General features: G+C 40.7%; 1 long non-coding RNA gene across 1 annotated transcript in view; it reads right to left on the bottom strand.

Annotated features, from left to right (window-relative positions):
• Positions 1–3,744: 3,744 nt before the first annotated feature.
• LOC141929885 (uncharacterized) overlaps positions 3,745–22,942 on the bottom strand; it is a 229,434-nt gene continuing 210,236 nt past the window's right edge. The window contains exon 4 of the long non-coding RNA XR_012625129.1: positions 3,745–3,803. This is a non-coding gene — a long non-coding RNA (uncharacterized LOC141929885). The remainder of the gene's footprint in view (positions 3,804–22,942) is intronic.

Below are 22,942 nucleotides of genomic sequence, written 5' to 3'. Positions count from 1 at the left end.
GCTTCAGGGAGACAATAGACCAAAGCAGGAATGAGGAACCTCAAAGACTGCACCCTCAGCTTCCTAACAGCATATCATAGAGTACGTATCATAGAGTAACAGTGTACCCAGAGTACATACACAGTCCTCCCACTCCCAGTGTCTCATTTGCTGGAATAAAGGACAAAAAATGTATCTTTTCTAAGTTATTCTGTTTTCTGTTGCTAAGTCAAATAACATCTTGCTGACTGTCAAAAAGGCTCTGTTACATTCTACTCACTCCCATTCCTTTCTCTATTCTGTATTTTAGCTTCTATCCTCATGCCCTATTGCTACGTAGGTATAATAACTATATAATGCAATTATAATTACATAATTATATACAGAGTTCATATTTATACATATAATTATTAAAAAAACTCATTTTAGATCTTATTAATACTCAGCTGCTTCCTTTTCGTTCCTAGGTGGATCCCTCTGCTATCCCCTCCAAATTATCTTTGTCCTAGGAGACAAACTTCACAACTTTGAAGTACTTTTTAAGCAAAAATGTAATAAATTCATATGCTACAGAAGACTAACACAGTCAATAGCTTAAGTACATTTACGGAGATGTAGTATTCTTCACCTCCAAATACACAGGCTTTTTTCCCTGTCTGCTAAATGCAGATCTAGAGGCAAAAGGAATGGAAAACAGGTATCAAACTAGCTGAAAAGCCTCACAGAGCAGATAAGCACCTTGGAGAATGTAAAGCAGCTCAGATACTTATTTGTTTGCTTGAAACAGTCTTCCAAGCAGCTTCTCAGTAAGGCATACTTCCAACTCATTGTAACCTTTGGAACCAAAGTGGTTTCTTTTCAATAATAACCAACAGCAATAAACAACACAGCTCACCATCCTAACTCCCAGATGACCATCAAATACTACACTGAAATCTGACTTTAAGAACATTTCAAATCACATCCTCAGCTGCTGGAAGTCAGAATAGTTCTATATCCTCCTAGAGAGTTGCACTGATTTTTATCACCTAAGAATCTGACCGTTGTAACACAATATACACAAAGGAAATCTAACATTTTATCAGATAACTAGTTAACCAGCCCTTTGTTTTTCTCTCTGATACCCTGTCTCTTCAATTGCTGCAAGCAATTAAGTGCCCACCACTTGTTTGAACAACCAAACCAAAATAATTACAAATGCATGTTACACTACAACAATTGCATATTAACAAAGGCTTGGGGCCAATTAATCATTACACCATCGATATCTAATTTGCATAAAACTATTCTCTTTAAAGACTCCATGTTTGGGGTGACAGGGTTACCTCATTGATTATGTAAATTCCCCATCAAGCTTTGCAGAAGCAGTCAAAAGAAATAAAAGGACTTGTCTGTTTCCAGCCAACATCCTACAGCTATAAGGCAAGACAAAATTGGGGAGAGAAAGAGAGAAAAGAGAGAAAGGGTGTGAGAGAAGAAGAAAGGGAGAAAGAAGGGGAGGGGAAGAGAAACAGAAAGAAGAGTGGAAAAGAGGGAAGGAGAAAAAAGAGAGAGAGAAAGAGAAAAGCAACAATGTAGACTTAAGTTTTAAAAGGCTGGGCTACAGTTTAGGCTTAGAAGCATAAAGCTGCACAAAAACAAATCCAGAGTATGCCAATTAAGAAGGCAGTGGTGGACCGACTTCTTTACAGCCATGTCATGTCACAAACCCCAATAAAACAGCTCAAAATCAGACTTATCATTTTCCATTTTACCTAGAGCTTCCTTAAAGGTACATCCTAAAAGGAGATATATGTCTCTTAAGACAAACCTAAGTCATACAGATGAATCCACCAATAAAATGATGTATTCCCCTTGTGATTTGGGATATGCATTTTCCTGAAGATCTTCTCTGGAAGAAGGCTGGCTTCTTAAATTAGCAATTTTCTCCTTGAATCTTATGAAGAATTCTCACACTGACTGTGGGCAACAAATATAATTGCAATATTTTTCCACTTGCACAACTGGGCCGCGAATTAAACAGGCCATAAACTCTAGCCACTTCTGCCTGGCTCTGCAGCAAAAGCCAAGGGGTCTGTTGTCCTGTCACATATGGCCCAGACACCCCAAAGTCATGGCCATGGCACAGCTTGGCGTCCCCAGTTAGCTGCTGGCACAAAGCGAAAGGAGTAAAGGACTACCTGCATCTGCTCATCCTTCCTGAACAGAAATAACATGTTTCTTGGCTCCACATCTGGGGTGATGCAAGGCAAGTAAGACTCACCTTTTTTCCCAGGCCTGTGAAAAGTGGGAAGTACTGATATTATTCCTTCAGTAATCTTTTTTCCTTCAGTGACTGGGAACTAGTAGTCACGATATAAACAGGCTTCCTAAAGGATAATTAAACCCCTTTCCTATGGTATAAGAAAGGCACAGCAGGTAGATTTACCTTTCCCCAGAGTCAGAGAACAAGCCTCTAACATGAAAACTAAACAAGCCCTCATCTCTGAAAGCTAGGATTCACTGTGGTTGCATGCTTTCAGTGTTGCAGTATGGTGGACAGCAAGATACAAAACAGTTAGACCAGGTTTTGCACTATCCAAAGTACAAATACCTACAGAAGACACCAAGTATTTGGAAATCAAAATAGCAAGAGTCCAAGCAACAAGGCCAGTGAGTAGGGAAAGAAGATGACTTCCCATGGCAAGAACTGCAAAAAAGTATCAGTGTAGTGTATTGTACCTGCAACATACTTCATGCTCTATTCTCCATGGAGGACTTTTCAACACCAAAATGGGGGACAAGGTGAAGAGAAGGGAGTTTAAAGTGCGAGCTGCACTCTCTGCTCCAAAAAGCACAGTATGCTGATTCAAAAAAAACATTTTCAAAAATGCCTGTGGGTAAATTTGAGCTGCCCACAGCTCCCCAGGGGCAGTCGAACTTGCTGTCGAGCCATTTATGTGGATTTCAGTCAAATTCTAATTTTAGTGTTCATTAAACATGGGTAATTCCCAAGCCAATCCCTGCATCACCTAGTACACATAATACCTCTACAATATAGGTCATCCTAGCTTAGAAAACATATACAGACATCAAAGTGCAGCCTTTTCATTATAAGTATTAACTTTATAAATAATTATGAACTTCTTAATTCTTTACAAGATGCTGTATAAACACAAATGTTTAAAAAACATTATAATAGGAAGAGGGGTGGGTGGTTATGGTATATAGGTATATATATGTATATAACCCACCCACACATGTGTAAGAGAAAGAAGAGAGGTCTAAATGTGCGTGTGCCTATCTACTGGAAGCAGAAGGAAGGATGTTTTCCTGAAACATAGCCTACTGAGGAGAAAGCCTCGTCTCTGCTTCAACCAAAAGCCAACCTCAAACCTGCTGTCCTAGTAGGTGTTCTCAGCTTCTCCCTGTTCTCTATACAGCTCTTCTGTGCAGGGAGGTCCTAACCAGTCAAGATACTGGTTTCAGGTTCCTTTGAGACACCAGAGTTGCAGTAGGACAGGGTAGCAAGGTTGTGAGTATTCTGCATCAAAGTTTAGTGCTTGTGGAAGCTCTCCACAGAGGTGTATGAAGTATAGCCATAGCCTTCCTTCACCCTTTCCTTGCCATCTCCAGACCTGTGACACTGAGGCTGCAGGGCAGATGCTCCACTCCGTGTCTAAACCAAAATGTAGCACTTCTTCTGTGTGGCACAAAGGAAACACATGTTTTTACTCACTTTTTGGGTGCTGCAACTGAGGCATAGACTTGTGCTTTCAGAAGCTCCCTGGAACTTGAGTGACCAGGCTGAGTCTTAGGACTGGAGAGGGGATCACTCTGTGTCTCTACAGAAATGAAGCAGAAAGGAAATACTTCAGCACTGTACTAAATTATGCCAGAACTCATAAAATAATTAAAACTGGACAATTATGTCAGACCAGACAAGTTGGGCACACAAAGCAAGGAAGAAATTGTAACACTGGAAGTAGGGACTGTACTGAAATGAGCCCTACAAGAGGATATGCTTCCCAAAGAACATGGATATATCATTTAGTATTAAACACTGTTATTTTACCAGAAGCACGGACATCTCAGTGAACTTCAGAGAACTACAAAGATGCTATCTTGAAGCCACAGACAGGGGCTGAGTTGGGAACAAATGGATCTCAGAGTAATAATGAACTTCGGTCCATTTTCTGACAACTTGAAAAGTGGCCCGAACAGCCAGGTGCCAGCACAGCGCTGGTCTGAGCACCTGCAGGGCTCAGCCGGCCCGGCTGTGTCTTGCCAAAGGAGGACTCTTGGTTGCAGGAGTCAGGCCTGACCACGCACACAGTTCAGAGTCACTCTGCACTGAGCGGTTGGTGCACGCATAGGGCCCAGCTGACTTCTTCCGATGGCCCCAAAGAAGCCTCCTCCAAAATAACTCTCTATAAGAATCATTTATTATTTCCTTTGAGCAACATCTGTTACTAATTTAATAGTAGCATTTTAAATATGCACCCTTGCACAGCACTGATGTGAGAAAGTGGATTAAATATAGTTTGACTGCTTGCATTTTAGCAGCTCCATAGCTAATGTTGTTTATGGGCTGTTAGGTTTCTTTTTATTAATTTATATTGATTTTAAGTGTTCAGAAAAGCAAAGCCTGATAGAATCAGCTCGAGCCAGGCAAAGTACTGATCAGCAGTAGGCACACATCCCCACATAGCGCTGCCAGGGGAACTCATTTGTAGTGAGCAACACACCTGCTACTCTGCTGCCAGGTCCCCTAATGCGAGTCTGTTTCTCAATCCAAAGCATACGTTACTTTTCCACAAGGTGAGCGAGCAGCATCCTAGACATGAGGCTGAGGTTACCCTGCTTCTCTTAGTCTCAGTCTAACCTAAGAGTGCTTTTAATTCTGCTTGCAAGAACTCAACACAGAAACCTGCAGGTCTCCATTTGAGAACAAAAACCAAGGGCTATTGCAAGAATATGGCAGAAAATTTAAAAAAAAAAATAGTAAATTGCTGAGCAAAGAGCTGCCCCTTCCATTCACAAAATTTCTGCACTGAACAGGCAATGAACTAGTAGCAATTTGAACAGAAACTCTAGAGTTGCACAGTTTGTGGCCAACTGCTTTCTATCACCTAGAAACAAACCCAGACCTTCATTCCATCCCCTCCCTCCAATGCTTTTGCTCAGCTGGTCACTTAGACAATTATACAACCTCATCATTCCTAGGCAATTCGGGGTAAATGAGGCTAATCACTGCTGCTCAGTACAGCTGACTCTTATCCCTTCTCCAATCTTACTTAGGAAATTGCAGTGGGATTGATTATTTGGGATGGGATTTCAACCCCTCACACTCCTTGCTAGGTCACATGTTGTGGTTTATTTATATCTACCTCAGTCATCCTAAGGACAAGTGGAAATTTGTCAGTCACCATCCTAGGGCATTCGGATGGAGTAAGAGTGGAGTCAAATGTAAAAGACATTTTTAGATTTCTTTCTGTCCTGGTCCTTCACTTGCCCAGGATCTGGCTGCTTTTGTGAAGTTATTGGCTAAACCAACCTTGCCACTTACAGTAGTAGAAAGAATGTAAAAAGAAAGTTGTGACTGATACTGAAAGCATTATTAATTACCTCACAAGGACACAATTAGGAAAGAAGGAGCCAGTGGGTAAAATGGAGGAAGAAGAAAAAGCAGCTATTTATAAATGCTAAGTATGTATAAATAAAATAGATAACAAATAGGGGTGGAAAGGGGAAGAGAATTGAAAACTACAGATAAAACCGAAAAACTAAGATTTGTAGAAAACTGATAAGAGAGGTAAAAGGATATAAGGGTCAACAGAATTAACGGCAATAAGAATTTATTTTTAGTATGTTAAAAACATACAGAATCCTAAGAATTAAATGGAAAAATGCCAAGAAAGGCAGATATGTTCACTAACAGTAACAAGCTTTGTTCAAGGCTGCAAGAGGCACAAACATTGGCAAATTGACAAATATTTACAAAATATCACTTGCAAAGTGAAAAAAAAAAAAAAAAGTGTAAGTTGGGCAAAGCCGAACGTGTTGAAGTGTCACCTTCCACACAAGAAGAGGCAGGCTGATTTTAAGCAGTTCTCCTCACATACAGTATGCAGTGATCTTCTCAGGCTATGAAGCCTGCGCAGAAACACCACTTCTTTATTAATCTGTATGGAACCTACCACCATCCAAGTCATGCACTAATGGGAATGCTATCACTGCTATAAAATACATTTGAGCCAATGGTAACAGAACACATGAAAAATAAATCTACTGGGAAATCCAGAGTATCTTTCTGATCCAGTTGTGTGATTACTTATAGTTTATTCGGTCTCTTCATTTTCCAGTTTGTAAAATGAGTAAAATAAACATCCCCATCTGGCAAATTTCTAAAGTTAAGGAAACATTTGAGATGCTCTAGGACTGGCACTTTAAGAATGTTATGCACAATGCTATACATTATCTGAACCACCTTTCTCAGGGAAGAAAGATTTACCCATCACATATGAGCACCACACACGTTTCACAGCACTTCAAGGACAAAAAAGAGTAGGGGAAAAAAAAAGCCATTGAGGCCATTTAAATTTTTCAGAAAAATCAAGAGAGATTATGCCCCACAGCTCCTGACTGTCTGTGGGAGTTGGGAACCTACATCCCTTTGAAAAGCTCAGCTTAAATATTTCTTGGTTTTGACCCAATAAATTCTGCAAAGAAATGAACAAATACCTCACTTCAGTTCCTATCATCTCTGCTTCCCTCCCTTGCTGGCAGGCCTATATTGAATTCATTAAATTTCATTAAAATATACATCTGGTTCCTGCCTTTACAAGGCTATGAAATCTGCGGGTCTTTGCAGAGCAAAATCAGCTGTTCCCTGTTTATTATGGCCTTTCTGGCATATGGACACTAGATCTGAGTTAAAGATCCCCCTTACTCAGCTGACAGTCAGCGGGTTCCTGTGATACAAGTACTAGTTCAGCTAAAGATTGTGGAAAATGAAGGTTGGCTTAACGATGATGAAGTTTGGTGCTCTGGTACATGCAGCACTGGAAAACTACAACTCCCGTAAGACACCCTGGCAGTCGGGGTAGAAACAGATTATATGTCAGTGGGACCCAAAACATAATTTGGTTCTAAAAACCACAAACTCAAGAAGTTCAAGTGGAAACAAAATACTTCATTTGCTTTTCCCAATGAAGGATGAATATTTTTGTGACAATAATGAAATTTCCTCTCAGAAAATTCCATAAATCAGGTTTTCTATTAAAAAAAAAAAAAAATAGAAAAAACTGTGGTAGAAAGTTCCAGCAGTAATTGGATGCCTCATGGGATGCTGCATGCACTTGCCTAGTCTGTATTCACTGTCAAACGCACATAACTGAAGTGAATTGCATTAACACTGACAAACATTCCTTTTGGCAGATCCAAAATGCCTCATTTTGACTTGGGAGAGATTCTGCTAGGATAGGTTCATGGGGACTTGATGCTCCATCTCAAGGCTGCAAGGAAGTGATGTGCTTCTTCCTTTCTTTCTCTGAAACCGACAGGCTGGAGCTCTCATCTTAGATGTAGAAGCTTCAAGTTTAATTCCCAATCCCACAAGAGTCACAGTAAAAACTCATCTTACAAGTGACTGTTAACTGCTGGACACTCCCAGGCTATGGTCTGTCAGAATCTCCTTTTAATACCAATGAAACAACTCTACTTAGTTGAAACAGCAAGTGTACAGTGCATGAAACCACGCTACACTTTTATAAGGCAGAGATACAGATCCCACTGTAAAGTGAGGGTGAAATGTGGTAACACTGGAATCTTATTCTCCTTCACTCCTGTAATGCAATGTCAAGAAACTTGGAAAATTATTCTTAGCCTGAAAACGCAAAGATTACTATCACCTTTTTAAAAATAAGCAATTAACCTTATTTGCAAAGGCTAAAATATCCCCAACCTACCACAACCCCACTGTACACAGACACGCTGCTACCACCACCAAATCCCACTCAGTTCTCCTTGGAGTTAGAAAACGGTCATGCCTTTGCTATCCTGATTCAAAAGTTTCTGTACCTTGACAGTGACTATTTTCCACCTCCTATGACCTTGAGAAGCGCTGTTCCCTCCAGGCATGCCAATAGTTGTAAAACAGGGAGTGCAGTAGGAAATGGATATGGATAGAGTGAAAGTGATTCTGTTGTCCTTTCACACACCCTCGGTGAGATGTTGAATGTGTTTGAATGTGATCCATCAAGACATTGATCCCTTGGGGAAGTGGAGATGTGTAAGGAAACTTCAAGTGCTTTCTAACCAGATCTACCTACAGGAGAATGTACTGAGCAGTACAGTAAGAAGATACATATATTATCGATAGTCCCATGTCATGGGACAAGTCACAGCAGAGGTGAGGGGAAATCAGATGTGTTCCAGGGCTCCGGAGGTTATACATTCACTTGAAACAATTTCTCCTTGAAAAGTAACGAGCAAACTGCTCTCTGTTGTAGTCTCTTTAGCTACCCTGTGTTAAACTAGGCTGCAGGAAAAAGGGAATGCAAGATAGAACAATACATTTTAATAGAACATTTTACAGGAAACACTGCAGAGATGGTATTCTATTTTAAAGCTGCCAAACTCCATAATTAAAAGAAAAATGTATGATTAACTATAAGAATTTTCTACTTATGTTTAAGACCCGAAGAATTAAGTCAAAATCCTTAAAAGCCATTTCTAAATGAAGGAAACACACTAGCTGGCCATACCAGTGAAGTCTGTCACCAACACAGGCTTTATCCAGCTTAAGCCACTTCATTCTTTGATCAGAAAAGAGTGGCTTGAGTGGGTTTATTTTAGAAGGCTGGCAAGTGTCTCAGCTAGGACAGCTGCGTGCTCAGAGCTTGTCTCAGGAGTAATCCTGCTTTCCCCTTCCCCCTCTTTCCAAACCCCAGGGCCTGATCTTCCAGAGGTCCTGCCAAGTACCAGGAGTTACATTCCGGTCAGCAGGGCTAAGCACAGCAGTAGACATCACACACTTCAGGCTAGCTCAGAAGTTCACGGCAAGAAGCAGCATATAGGAAAAGAAGAGAGCACTACAGTTTCCCTTGTTTACTCCAATTCTTACCTCCCAGGACCCACTCACATGCCTACTTCGGGACACGTGGCCTGCCAAACTGGGAAGATGCTGGGGAAGGCACCTTCCAAAGGCACCTCAGTTACACGGTGATCACCTCTACCTTGTTCACGCTCTCAAATCATGCACACCTGACCCATCCTCAGACAAGCTGTACGTGGCTCCCGTGAGTCCAGAGCTGGTGAAAGCCACTGCTGCCACCCCGCCAGCACAAGACACAGAGCAATAAAAGGTCTAAAAGAGTATGTTTCTCACTTGACGCTAGATCAGGCTTAAGGTTCAGCAATCCATTCCAGTAGCATGCAACATCTCAGAGCGTAACCTTAACTGGATTAGCCAGAGCACTGAGTAAGGTGCAGAATCAGACTTAAATGTCACTAATTGCATTACAAGACCAAGGCTTGAAGCCTCCTAAAGCCTGCTTTCTGTCTTACCCACAGTGATCTGCCCTGTGGACTGGGGGGAATGAGAGGAGCCCTAGCATTTAACCCACATAAATCAACAGCAAACCCCTTCCAGTCGTAATGGTGACAGATTAGGACATCTCTACCTAGGAAGGAAGTACTTGCAAGATCACACTTGTGTTTAGCTTTTGTTTTCTAAGGAGGGATTTACTGAACGTGAAGCTAAACATCCTGCAGAGATGATTTATTTGTGTGTTTATTTTCACAAGGCTTGACTTTTTGCAGTGGTTGTTATTGTTGGTGATACAGGTCTTCAGTGATGGCGTTTTGGATTTAATTCAGATCTAAATTTGATTGGCTAATTCATCAGTTCAGTTTCTAAAGAATCTGGAGAGCAACAGAGCCCCTAACCATGAAAAATGTGACACTGCTCTTTGATTACCAGCTGGGATCTCCAAGCTCTTTTGGCCTACAAAGTGACAGTTTTTCAAAATATACAGCAACTAATATTTCATTTCAGCTGGCAGGGCTCCATAAAATGGTTTGGACCTTACAGTGCACTTAAACCCTTTGATAAACAGACTGTATAGATTGAGCAGATGGTGGTTCAGGAGTTCAAAATGCTCAGGTTTCCAGCTGAACATACAATAACCTGTAGGCAGAAGCAGAATAACATCTGAACAGGTTGGAACTATGTCTGTTCTGATGGTCTGTTCTACTTGTTAAATGCTGAGGGAGAGCTGGTCTGAAACAGGAACATGGACTGGTTGGGATAATCTATTTCTAGGGGAGAAAGCATTCAGTCCTCTACGGCCGCAGGCAGCTGCATCACTGCATACCCCCTTTACAAGCCAGCCTAGTTCTATCATGACGGCAGTTGGCTGTTGTGCCCTGCCCTCATCACTTCATTTGGAAGGCTATATGTGAATCTAATTGATCTAAGGGACAGGTACAGACATTTAATCTACCTTTTAAGAGTATTTACAATTAAATTGAAGCTTTAACCTATCCTCTTTACTTTTCAAGGGGAAACTTCTGCAGGAAGACAGCTCACAGTCTTGTGTAGTAAGCCAAGAACAGGCTGGCTTTTGAGCTGAGGTGCAAAGGTAAGAAAAGAAGCCAAATTCTGCAGGCTACCACTGCTGGGTGTGCGTGGTGTGAGCCATGGCTCCCCACAGAGCCTACAGCTCCATAGTTTCCAAGAGTACAAAGTTCAAATGCATTTCACATTGGTGAGAGGTCTGCAAGACTCACCTCAAGCACACTCCTCCAGTGTTCTCCCTTTCCAGGGTATAAATGATCTCCTGGAAAATATGACTGGCTGGGCAAAAAAGGAGGTGCTGAGCTAGCCATTCCTGTGTGGGAGTTATATTTTCCTCTTGTGATTCTGGTGCCCCACACCAGGCTTCTCCTGCAGGAAACTGCCAAGTGTAGCTCCAGGAGCTGCCAATTTCCAACTGGAACTGCTGAAAACCTTGCACAACGCTGGACAATTTGATCCTACAATCCCTTACTCTCTTGAGTTGCCTTTGTTAAGTTGATGGATCTGCTTACCTGGGTGCGTATCGGTTACAGGGAGAAATACCAATGCTGAATGCAACTTAGTGGCAGCGGTTGCAAAGGAGAAGGAAAACAAAGACCTTCTCATATGCCAAATATCAAACCTTCCATTTGCATGCATACTTTTCCTCCTTACAGAGCTGGATTTTGACTAGCAGTTACAGCAGTTATAGTGCCCAACAGAAAAGCAGGAGTTCTGGCACCACATCACCATAATATAAAAAATATTAACTCAGGCTTAGTAACTGTACAATTTCCTGGTGTTCTTTTAAAAATGGGGAGGAAGAAAAGGATCTATGTCAAACATGCACATCTAATGAGTCCCATGACCTGATCTGGAAAAGACTCATCAGGATGCTGAAAAAAGCCAGACCTGAGGCACTGTACAGAGATCTGCTTCTTAAAGCTCAAGGCATCCAGTAAGGTGTCCCCAGATAAATGCCAAATCATTTGTTACTGCTGCAAACAGAAGCTTTCTCTGACATTCTGGCATCTCTCACACATCTGATATTGTCAATTAATTAAGTCCTCAGTGAAGCCTAGAACACCAGCATCTAATGGCTGATGCCTAAGTACCAGCGGTCTGGTCCTGTTTCTGCTAGAGCTGAGGCCATCAGCCTAGGCAAGAATATTGAAGTGGGCTTCTGATAAATAAAAAAAAAAAAAAAAAAAAAAAAAGTCTTGTTTCCATTAGTCCTTCTTTCTCTCCTTAAATTAGCTAAAATAAAAGTCAGGCTTTTTGTTTTCTATACCAAAAAAAAAAAAGGCAAAAAAAAAAAAGGCAAAAAAAAAAAGCAGGGAAAACTAATGTTTCCAGAAATTAAATGGCAAGTTGTGTTATTTTTAGGGGGTTAGATGACAGGAGGCATCACATTTGAAAGTACTCACTTGATCAAAGAGCCCTAAAAGGATTCAGCAGCACTGAGAACTATATATCAAATAGGATTATGACAGAATTAAGGGACTGAGCCATTTATAACTTAGGGCAGTCTCCCTCTTTGAAGCCTGCCTTGGTAATTGATCCATTTTTCTATAAACCAGAACCATAGCATTGCATTAAAAATCTGTATCTATTCCAAAACTATTAGCTTTGTACAAGATAATCAGGGGAAAAGGTAACATTTGTATGTGACACTAGAATTTTCACTTGAAAAAGAAAACAGTCATGACATCTAAATAGAGAGAACATTTTTCTATCAGTATTACCGTGTCCAACAAATTCTCTTCTACAGCATGTCAAAGCACCAGTTGTGCATTATGGAAACATAAATCACACAATAGAAGTGGAAACTATTGTTTTGTGTTACACAAATTGAAAAGGATATGAATGCATCAGTGGCATTTATTTTACTTCTTCGGACATTCAAAAAGTGCTGAGAGGAAATCTACAGACACACACAAATCAGTCTAGATGCTTTTACTAATGGCAAGTTGTCCTTGTTTGTGGCAACACTCTCCTCAGGAGAAATCCTAGCCCTGTTCAAGACAAGAGCAAAACTCCCAACAACATCAAAAGCACCTACAGATGTCAATGGATTGCATGAAGCAGTGGCTCCTTGTTTGGCATTAAGGTATCCCTTTACTTGTTAATTTATTAGATGCATTGGCGTAACTGAAAAGAAGAGAAGGAATAATTCCAAGCTACAGACTCTGAAACCCATCACACTTACTAAAACACTTTATTCGGTCAAGTCAGGGTTTTAGCAAACTTAGCAGATGAAAATACTGCCATGTGTCTGTCTCATCCTATAGCAGACAGATCCTACCTTTTCAGATGATGCAGATATAAATAGGACCAATGTTAGCATGTCTGAAATTCAGAGAATATTTTCACCACTTAATATAGCCCCTAGAAAAGAAGTCAGTAGCCTAACTTGTTCAGGCACTTTGGTTTATCCTCTGGTGGCACTGACCTCCCCTCATTGACTGTAACAGAAACCTCATAAACCAAAGTTCAGAGTTAGCAACAAATACCCTCTGCTTTCCCTCTGCACGTGGCTTCACCTTAGGAAGTTACCACTGCAATTAAATCCATCACACTGTCTAGATACATGTCTGTGCACATATAAACATGTAAGACAGAGAACTACACAGCTCTTTTACTGACTTATGATTCACTTAGATTTTCACTTTTATTAATGAATACCCTTTGTATGATTTAGCCCATTATACAGGGAGTATCTCACAGCTCCTTTAGCTAAAGCGAGCTGGGGTATATTCTCTCCTGCTATTAATAGAAGGTGCACCTGGCAAATTCTTAGATGCTTCTACACGTATATTTTATGCATACACACACATATGCACACACAGAGAGATGGAAGAACCTTTATTATAAACGTTCTTGTGCAGTGGAAAAGTTGTATGAAGACAAATTCATAGATTAATGGCATCTGTAGATTATCTGCAGCTTTAGATCCCACCTTTGCCGTATTAAACTGTAGAATACTATTTTCAGAGTTAAACTGCTCACATGCCATCAAAGATTTTAAATCTGCTGATTTAAATAGGTGCAGAAACAAGATGTCAGGCGACAGCTAAGAATCTACTTAGTGTGCATCCAGACTGAGATGGGGCATTTCATAGAGGCAAAACCTTGTCTCATTCTCCAGGTCTTCTTCCATGCTCCACCTTCCTTTTGAGGCAAGGAAAAAATACACATACACACTTTAAATATATTTAAATATGAGGAATTCTGTGGTTCCTCTGATGGATTAAATATTCCCATTTTGAAAAATAAAAAGGAAATTTTGAACCTGAATACTCCTATGCATTTCTAATGTTGGAAAAAATGGAGGCTTTTCCTCAAAAACCATAAAAAATCGTAAGCTTTCTTAATGTGTGTCTACTCATTATTCACTTGGGTTCCCAGCCAAATTCATCCTGAAAGTCAGCAAAACCCACTCAACTTCATAGACTTACACTGCAAATGAATTTTTCACTCCTGCCTAGTCCAGGGGTAAACAAACACCATTTGACCTTGTATTGATTTCTTTGATTAATTTCCCATTTAAGCCCCATTCCGAAGGGTTTAAGGGGGATATATGAGAATCATGGTATTCATGCAGGCCCTTTACACAGGGTTGGATTTCTCCCTTACCGCATGCTACCACGCAAAATTATGAAAACAATCTATTCTTAACCATTCACTTCAGTCCCAATTACCATAGACTCCATCACAGCCGGCTGAGTTACTCTAGCAGATCCAATCTCCATCAGAATCAGCCTAAACTTTGCATTACATGTTGTCTATGTTCCTCCCATTTAAAAATATTTACATAAGCTTGGATTTCAGCAGTATTCACGGTTACAAAATAGCAATTTCTGTCAGAACAGTTCATCCCAAATCATGAAATGCTGTTCAAAATGTCACTGAGATTGTATGGCAAAGGTTAGTTTGCTAATTCTGTGTTCTGCTTGTTTCTTTTAAAATCAAATGAAACTTGACTTGTTTATATATTTATTTTGCAAGGCGGCTTTGAAAACAACACTGACTCTTAAGGGGAAAAACCAAGGGTTGGTTTAACTTTTTCTTAACTTCTTACCTCGAGGCTTTAGGTAACAGAACCAGTTCCCACCATGTGAGCACAGGTCCACTAACCCTAAACCTGAAGAACTGCGTGGAACCGAGCTGGACAACTAGTTCCCACGTTAGACCACGCACAGCATCTGCAGCCAGGGATGCAGGGACACCACATGCAGACACAGTAGCAGGCCTCCCGCTCCATTTCTCCAGTGTAAGAAGGGATTTAGGGGGAAACCCCAGCCCCAGAAAATAATGAGAGGTCTGCCTTTGACTTCAGTGAACTCAGTGATAAATCTCGAGTGAGATTAGCCCACGTTTAATGGGTCAGCGTTAAGTTTTGTGCACTGATATTCAACAGGAGCAGTATGAAACTGCGAGCATTGCAGAGGTCTGATTCAGTGGCAAAGCTGATGCAAATTGCAGGGAAACGTTGTTACTACACTACACACAATTACACTATCACCCAGAGACTCCAATTAACAGTATAGTCTCATTGTACAATCCTGGCTTCAAAGGGAGTTTGATTTAAATAGACAAGGCAGGTAACTGAAGCCTTAGGATATACACTGTACAACTGAGAAATGAGGCAAAAGTAATTAAGTGACTTGACCAGGATCATACAGGAAATCTTTGGCTGAGCCAGACCCCGATTCCCATTATGCTTAGCCCTTGCCTGCAGCCATAATTACAGCAGCATTCTTCTGCTCTGACCTCAGCCTAGCTGCAAATGCATGCACACGTCAAAGGCACGGCTCCAGTCCCTTCACCCCTGCAAACCCTGCTCCGCAGCGCTAGTCAGGCACGAGTGAGTCCCAAGAAAGGGGAAAAACGGCTTTCAAGTGTGTCTCCACACCCACCATTGTCTACCCTACAAGCCCGTGCACCTCCGCACCCCAGTGCAGACACACAATCCCCCCCAGCGAACACCACACAGCTCTGGGTCCCGTACCCAAGTTGGCCAGTGTTTCAGCAGCCATAAACTAATCCGACAGTTCTAGTGTGTTAACAATACTGTGTTTTATATGGTACAGATCCAAGAAGACATGATTTTTTTTGCATTTCTTTAGTGATTACATTTTCACAGGAAGTCTACTAAAAATTATTAGCGGTGGTTTGGATAAATGCAGCCTTGAAAATATTAACTGACACCTGGAGCTGCCAACATTGTAAATGATCAGGACCTGCTGTAATTTCAAGGAAAAAAAGGAATAAAATGAGGAATTTCGATGAGTTTTCTTTTAAAAATTACATTAGAATATACCTGATGTATTTCTTGCCCCAGTTTCATCTTGTGATGCTGTCCATAAGGATGCCAAACAAACTTAATTGAAGGATATAAATACTTTGCTCCCTTTTCTCTCTTCCTTTCTGTAAGTGCTACTGGAGAAAAAGTTCTTCAATACAGCTTATTGTTAAAATTAGTATGAAACAGTCTCCTCTAAAATCTGGGAGCACCAGACCATCAGCTACTAGAAACTGCAATAGCTTCACTAGCACTTAGTGCTGCTGAGCTCTTCCCCAAAACGTCTGAAAAATACAATAAAACCAGATCTGCCAACAGAAGGTCAGTAGTCATGTACAGAACTTGCCTATACAACTAGCACAGGCACAGTAGTACCTCACAGTTCCTGTGAGTTCTTTCCTTTTTCTTACTGATTTTTATAACAATATATAGGACATGAGTCCCTGGATCAGCAGGTTGACAGGGATCCACCAACTGATAAGTGGTTTTAGCTTGTTATCTCCTGTTAACCCAGTATTGAATTAATTCACAAATTAATTCTTCTGATATAGTCGACTGAATCAGAAGTATGTTGTCTTGTGTGGGGATCTCCACACCTTTTTATTTCAGACAATATTTCCTCTCTCAGCGAGAATTCACTAGAAACTGAAGTCCTGTTAACTGGTAGGACATTGCACACAGTTTTATGGCCCAGGTAGTCAGGAAGAGAGGAGCTTTGCAATGTGTCAACCAACTGCAAAGAAGCAGTACTGGGTTAACCATGATAATCTAACACCATAATCTATCTTTCACCGACATCTCCAGTGACAGAAAACTATGTTTAAAACTGCAGATGGCAACATCTCCTCCATGCTGGGGTTGAACACACACTAATTTGCTCAAGTTGGTGAGGAGTAAAGAAACAGAGAGAAGGTTTTTGCCCAAGCTTCTCCCATTTTCCTACAAGTTCCAATATATCCCTTCTCTCTGGGCTGTGAAAACTTCAGCACATCAGGAAGGTGTTGAGCACTTTTGCCATGATTGCATAAATCAGTTATGATCCCAGGTCTGGAAATACTGAGTACACACTGTCATGCATTCAGCTTCCCCCAGGCCTGTGAGCACAGATGTAGTTATCTGTATCCATAAGAAAAAGATCAAAAATATACATATCAAGGATTTACATTAAGAAGGCAAGCCACCTAGGAGATGCATTACATTTTTTAAGCAAGTAAGTCATTATGAATGAAAGGCAAAGACTGCAGATTAATTACCCAACTTGCTCTTCCATTGCTGCTTAGCAAGATTATGACTGTGACTCTTGCAGAAAGGGGACACTGCAGTATAATTGTCTTAAAAGCTCTCTGTAGCTTAGGGAGATTTAGCCTGTTAGTGTGATAAACCTGCATCAAACAGAAGCAGAGAGGGCACCAGCAGAGCTCAGGTAGCGTGTGCTGCCTCGTCACCTTTTCTGAGGCGCTGTCAGTGTGCAACGGGGCTAAGACAGAGAGATCCTACAGTGATATTAATTCTGCATGTTGAAGGCAAAGCCAGTCTGACTGATTACGTTGCTGATTTAACCTTAGCATTCAGCCTTAGCATATTTCATGACTATCCTTTACTCAAGCTTCTGAAAGCAGGAACTGCATAAAAATGTTCACATTTTCTTAGCAGGCAATTTTTCTAAGATTTATAGTGACATTACAGTTTGTTTATCGATTGATTCATAAAGGAACGGAAATTAACACATCGCTTCCCCCCACACCTATGCCCAGTGCCAGGTTAATACTTCGACATGCCATCAGGTGAGCTGAAAGCATAAATTCCTTTAAAACTGAAAACAAGCAATATTGCCTCCCAACTTTTAGATTAACATTGCTTGCAAAGGAACAACTACTGAATTTTTTTAAAGACAGATATTTAATACTTTCCGATTGTCAAAGAAGAGGTTATCGTTTTTTCCCTGAAATCCCAGCCACTTCACTGCTGTGTTGTTGGATTTTGCTCAAGAAAAAAACATTTCTTTTTTATTTTGTTTCACTACACCTCTGCCATTACGAGCGTTTCATAATTGCCATGAACTCCCCGAAATCAGTTGTTTCTACAATTAGTGACTGATTATACACAGCACTAAACATTGCAGGCAACAGTTCATTAACTCCTGGTAGCAGCCAGTATGAAAGGACTCAGGTTTAATTCAATCAGCTTTGTCCACAGAACTGCACAAGCAGCTTGTTGTGGAGATGTGTGTCTGTGTGTATGCAGAAATATTCCTGAACTTGAAGCAAGCTCCTAATCCTCACCTGAATTAAATGTACCTGGCTTTATAGGCGGCTTAACCAAACCCTCAGATCTGGATGGCATGAAACACTTCAGATGAATCCTCCAAAATCAGAGATGGATTCTGCAGCTTTGGCCTATCTGAGGGTTTCTCTGTAGACCAGCTATGCCACCTGATTTACATTTGCCTATAAAAAGACAGCTGAGGGCTAAGGGTCAAACATTTTTCTAAGAGGAATTATTTCACAGCTTTTCTTTTTGAAGAACATCGATTAGAAATATGCTATAATTAATCCAGGTAGGCAGCTGAGAAAAGTACGCCAGCTGTAAGTCTCCTTTAGATTATGATCCAAATTCATCACATAATAGCGTATGATTTATCACATAAAACCTCCACTACCAACTTGGGAAGCGGAGGAAATCTCTGTATCCACATAGCCTTTCAGTTATCGACCTGGGTGTTAGTAGGTCCAAAAAGATAGCGACAGCCGCTAGTAAAAAAAGCGATCGAACAACATTCATTGACAGAATTCACTGGTCCCCATGGACTGGCTGCAATTGGCAGCAACTTCTCAGTTTCAATGTCCAAATATAGTAGGGTAATCACGGAGCTGATGTATCCGCTGTCCAGTCCCCACTTATCAGCAAATTCTTTTTTCTTTTCTCTTTTACCGTGGAGATTAAAAGACTAATACCAGAAAGGAGTTTGGTGGAAGAAACAAAAGAAGAAAGAATAATACAAACAATAGCTAGGAAGATTTTGAGATTTTGTTTTTAAGGAACAGAAAGGAAATGCCTTGTTTAAGCACCCTGAAGTCAGAGGAAAAATTCCCATTGACCTTTCAGGGGGTTAAATCAGGTTCTTAAAGATGTTACTAAATGCCCCAGGAAATGTTTCAAATCAATCTTTTCCCAAAGAGAGCTTTAGCAAAAAAAGCTTGAGCGTTGTCTAGGTGGAACTCTGTTATTCTGGCTGCAAATCAAATGTCATCTTCAAAAGTCCTAAGGAGCCTCTCTCAGGCTGCATTGAGTTACTACAGATGCCTCTTTACCCAGAATAAAATCACAGTAACAAGCTTGTTTACCATACAAGTCAATACAGTCTTCCAAGAGCAAGACTTCATGTTGATCAGTCTTTAAGACCTTGACATTGTACACTGTCCAAATGTGAGCCCTTCCAAGGCCCAAGGGAAACCTTAGACCCACTCATAAGTAGTAATAAGCCACCTATTAAGTATGTGGTGTGGATGAAAAGTGTGATACCAAATGTCTTTCATACAAGGATCTGGATTATGAATCCACAGACCTGAAAGTTAGTCCGGGCTGTAATCATTCTCTTGGCATGAACAGTCCTGTTTCATGCCTCACATACCATGAAGCCAGAACTCAAACAAAATGCTTTCAAATCTAAGTGGAGTAATAAACAGGGGGTTAAAACTTCTGAAAATGGTAGTTTTCTCTCTACTACCTCTCACATGCATGAGAACAGTTCTTTAGCAATACACACACGCTTCTCTCCATTGTACACTCTTCTGTTCCCTGCCCAACCATTGATCAGTAACAAGAAAAAAAAGCAGCACTGCATGATTTCCACTTTTCAGTAAAAGACGTTCAAATGAACGAATCCCAAAACATCAAGTAGAGACAAAAATAGGTAACACTTTAACAGGGCTGTCATGTTTGTCTGTGGGAGTACTTCTACAGTGAGCATGGAAGACAGGTTGTTAGATTATTCTAAACCAGTGCTGTGATGTACACATAATTAAAAGTCTTGTTGCCTCTAAAGTGGCTGTTGAGAAATTAAAGGAGAGGTCATGGACTTCTTAAATTCCTCAGCAAAATCCTTGTGCCCAAAATAACTTCTCAGAAAGTAGCTAACATGATACAGAAGAAGGAAGAGAAGCATTTGGTTCCAAAATGGGGAGAAAGTAAATCAGTTTGGGAACATTAGTTGGGAACTCAATGGTTTTAAACACTTGGATTTGTTCTTAATTTATCCTTTGACTTTAGTTCCCTGTCTTCCTAGTATTTGCTCTCTTTTTTTAAAAAAAAAAAAAAAAAAAAAAAAAGCTGTCACTCCAGAAGTAACAGGCACCCAAAAGAGAGATAAAAGTAAATTTCAGATTGAGAAACTATCAGGATTTATTGTATGTAAGCTGTAGAAATAGAGATGCATTTTCCAGCCTTTTTACTAATTACAACCTCTTCTATAACCACGATTGCCTGGTAAGTCTGGATGTACATTATTATAAAGCTTTCTCCAACTCATCCAAGGCTATAAACCATGGTTAGCAATTAAAACTCTCACTGAAGTTTCATATTGCTTCTCATGTAAGCAGAGGGTAGACGACCTCATTAAGAATGCACACGACCTCTGGCTGAATGTGCTGCGCGGAGCTGCCGCATGCTGCAAAGGAAGACGCAGACACGGTTAGATTTCTGCTTCCGTCCCAATCTTTAAACGTTGGCTACTGTTGCTTTAAATATTTATAGCGGATGCAGGAAGCGTGGCTTGAATATAGTGGAAGGGGAGAGATGGTGAGAAACTCATTCTCTCCAACTTTTGTTTCACTTTAATCCCTGGTTGCTAGAAGTCAAGAATTTTGATACGATATGTTAGTGCTAACAGTGGGGGCTGTAGATTTAGCAGGCTCTGGGCCCCTTAGCATAGGGTTAAATGTCAAAAGCAGAGGAAGAAGCTGTCTGCAGCGAATGTGAATTAAGTTTTCCCTTTCTCAGCAAACCAGGAAAACCATTTGCCACCAGAAAAAAGCAGAAACTTCTGTAGCACTGTATTGTAATACCTAATGTCTGCTTCAAGACATCATAGCGGATAGTCATCACTCCTACGCCTGCAGTACTACCTGTGAATGAAATCCAGTGGTACCACGTGGACTGTCTTTGTTTCAAGGTATCCACTTTAAAATTCATCTTGCCTTTCAAAGAGTCCATCATTTATCCCCCGCTCCCATTCTGGCCTTGCCACATACAACCTAAGTAAAACGCTATTAATTATATTAATTATGATGTATCCTGTTCTTATAATTAATCCCATTCATTACAGTGGAATCTTGCATAATTATGAACGTACATTAACAAGTTAAGCTAGCTAGTTTAGAGCCAATAACAATATTAGTCAACAGTGATACCTCCCCCTCCTTACAAAAGGAGTATCTTTATCCAGTGAGCTCAAGCCCCCGTTGGCAGAGGAGCCCCCAGCTGTTCTCAGAGAGGGAAGCACAATGCTTGAGCAAGAGAAAGGTGCCTCTGTCAGTGCGTTACACTGGGCTCTGACGGTCTGCTAAGAGGGGCAAAATGTTATTACCTGCACTGTCTAGGATGGGTAACTCAGGCACGAGAAGTTACCTGATAGGAAAATGCTGCCACGAGGGCTGGGAATAAAAATGAATCTTTCTGTTCTAGCAATAGGACAAATTCCTACATCTCAACAGCTTTTTCTAAAAACAAACATACCCTGACTAGGCTTGACTCCAACAAGGCTGTGTTACATTACGATGACGATGGAGCTGAGGGAACAATAAATAAGGGGACTTTGCTGGCTTTTAAAAAAGAAGGGGAGATGTCTTCACCCTGATTTGTCAGTGGATTTGACAGGCTCAAGAACAAGTGGGCATTATTGACAATTCCTTGAGACAAGAACTCAAAATGCCAAGTTTATTTACCCTGACTTTCTGGATCCAAGAATGAGGGTGTTTGTCTCTGGGAGTTTTGTCACACCCGTGACACAGAGAGATGTCAATTATGAAGGGCCAGGACCACAGGGGAAACACTCCCTTTCTGTGGGCGTTGGAGCAGGCCTCACGACAGTATCTGCTGCTGAATTCATCCAGATGTCGGAGATGGAGTTCAGGCTTGATTCCATGGCTCACCCTCGTCTTCTGTTTTAAAAGAGGAAAACGGGACTCCCGGGAAGATCCGCAATTACAAGATCAAACTGTGCTTTGGCTGATGACAGAGTGAGGGAGGGTATTGGGGTGAAAAAAGATTCTAAATTTACCTGTGTGTTAAGTTTTTGTCGTTCTGTCCAGCTGTTGCTTGGGGAATCAAGAACACTGGCACGTCCATGCACATGCTTTGCTCAAAAAGTTGGGAAGGTAGGGAGCATGTGTAACGATATGGACTGCTCACTGTACAGCAGGGAGATGCAACCAAGTGACAGCCAGTTAAAAATGAAAAAAAAAAAAAAACAACAAACAAAAAACCAGTGCCAAACACTCTGGGGTGCTTTCCACCCTCCATAGCTAGAACTAATCTTCACCTTTCCAAACTTTTCCACAAAGAATTTTTTTCCAATATGTTTAACTTCTGAATTACCAAAAATATATTTTCCTACTTCTTTCTTTTTATTCTTTCTTTCCCCTATCTTTGTGCAACTCTAAATGATCATTTCAAAAGGTTTGAGGTTTATTTTTCCATTTGATTTCTTTCTTACGTCACAGATAACTTTCTCACAAAACAAGCTCTGGAAAATTACAGGATCAAAAGGAACATTTTTAGTCAAGTCACCCTGTGAGCACTGGAATTTAAGGCAGTTACCTTCTACCCTCCCCTGCATCTAGTGAGAGCTGAGTGCACCCACACGTCTGTGGCACTTAACCTTGACACCCATATCATCTGTCAAACTTTGTAAATAGCCCCCAAAACAGAAGTCGCTGGGAACGGCTGCAACAGATGCATGCACACTAAGAAGAGTGATGAACAAGCCTTTAGAAAACCATGATAAAAAGAAAAATGGAAAAATGATAAAAGCATATAGGTGGTAAAACAAATAAAAGAAAAATTAAATTCTGAAAATTCAAAGTTTCATGTCAGTGGCTATAATTATTTGACTGAAAAAT

Source organism: Strix aluco, chromosome 14 (genome assembly GCF_031877795.1).
Source record: "Strix aluco isolate bStrAlu1 chromosome 14, bStrAlu1.hap1, whole genome shotgun sequence".
NCBI classification, from domain to species: Eukaryota; Metazoa; Chordata; class Aves; order Strigiformes; family Strigidae; genus Strix; species Strix aluco.
This window is presented reverse-complemented; position numbering and strand designations above follow the sequence as displayed.